We start from the raw sequence: 1,991 nt of genomic DNA, 5'->3' as shown, positions 1-1,991 counted from the left end.
TTAGTTGAAAAAAAATCTTGTAGATTTTTCCTTTTCCGGCTCAAAAGCTTTATAAAATCGTAATCAGATTGCACTTTAAAACGGACGAAAATGTCAAACTTCTCGAAAATGTATCCAACAGAATTTCATTTGCATCAAATTAGCGTACGGTATTTTTGTTTCGATATTATTTTGCATAACTGGACGACGAATTCCTAAACGGAGTTGCAAAGCGAGAGGTGAGGGAAACAATTCGCTCATACAAAGAAAAAGTCCGGGCGTAACTTTGCCTGCTCCGTACGAAACGAGCGAGTTGGGGAACAAAAACTATTAATGTAGAGGTTCTCACGGACCGCTGAGCTGTCGGTGCGTTTCGTTTGATAATTTCTGTGTACAGCGGACTTTAATCGAATGAACTGGCACCCCCCGCACCGGCGGCCACAGGCGTTCGCAGCCATAATACATTTATCCGCCTCGATTGTTGCAAACAACGAAAAAATTATCATCTCACAACACGCGATGATTATGTTTACACTTACAATATGGTTTTGAAATATCGTGCAATATTTCAACGGTTTCATTTTTTAAAGCCAAAACAATTAAAGCGATATGCGTGGACTTCGAAATTAAGCCCCGAAGCGTATCCGCATCTGTCGTAATAAAACGCATGCAAAGTTTTTCTTTGCTCAGCGAGCGGCGGCCACAGCAAACGGAAGTGAAGCAACAGGCTTGATTAAAACATATGTTTACAGAACGCAAGTCCTCGCCGTTTAAACGCAATAATCTGCTCTAACATCACTCACTCCGTTCATACTGTGATCATTTCATAAGCAAAATATAGAACATCGAAATCTATACTAGGTACATGCCTGCTAGGCTGCTATGTTCTCTTTTCACGCTTAGTCTCTACATTTATTATGAAAAGAAAGTTTGAACATGAACTCTGCACAAAAGCACTGCAAAAATCCTTATTCAGGCTATCCTAGTCATTCCGTCATACATTTATATTACCTATAGATTTGTGCTTATGATCATATCGTCATTCCTTTTGATTTTCTACTACATATTAGCCGTCATTAAATTCTACAAGATTTCTGGAATTATCCATTACCCAACTGGCCACTGGTAGGTAGGTTCTATTTGAATCAAAATATTCATGGATAGTATAGTATAGTATCTACGAAGAAAATGCGTAGGAAAGTATGTGGAAAACTTTGTAAGGTAAATCTTATGATAGGGTATGGTTGCTTTATAACGCTACTCGCAAACATAACTCAGCACATTTTTACGTCTGTAAATTATAGTTTTACGATCGAAAATCATTTTTATGTTTTCGGAAGAATTTAATATGACGCCAGCTATGCTCGGCACATTCGCTCTTTTATTGCGCTGTAATTTTATTGTTTTCTCAATTTTTATTAACTTTCAACTACCCATTTTAGGTCCTAGTTATTCCAAAATCAATAAGAAGGAAAATAAATTATTACTTCCTCCTATAAAATTGCCTTTCAAATACTCAGTTTATGTACCGCTGTCACGGGCAAAGAAAATAAAAAGTTGAACTTAGTCCGTAAGTTTCATAAAGCGTTGGTGAAATTACTGTATCTTTTGAAGATATACAAAGGAGTTTACAGGCTACAGCTTTAAAAGCCAAGCGTTATTTTTAGGTATAAATTGCTTCTTTAATCTGTTGCAACAAACAACAACGCCTAGGGCTTTGTAGTTAAGAGTTTTTTCAAGTATTTTGTAGTTATATAAATTTTACAACAATATTTTATGTGGAACTAGTTTGGAGAACATTATTCATCATCGGTTATATTAGGTAATAGAGATTGATTTTAGAGCTTAATTATTACATATTTGATGGAAGCTATGTGTACCGTGTACGTGTATGTGTTTGGTCATTAGAGGTGGGTAGATAGTTTATTGAAAAAGGAGCTTAAAAGGAGGTATTTCAACGTTGATAATATAACCGAGCTTATCAATGAAAGAACACGCCCAATATTTTTATT

The sequence above is a fragment of the Colias croceus genome, chromosome 10, assembly GCF_905220415.1.
Source record: "Colias croceus chromosome 10, ilColCroc2.1".
In the NCBI taxonomy this organism is placed as follows: domain Eukaryota; kingdom Metazoa; phylum Arthropoda; class Insecta; order Lepidoptera; family Pieridae; genus Colias; species Colias croceus.
This window is presented reverse-complemented; position numbering follows the sequence as displayed.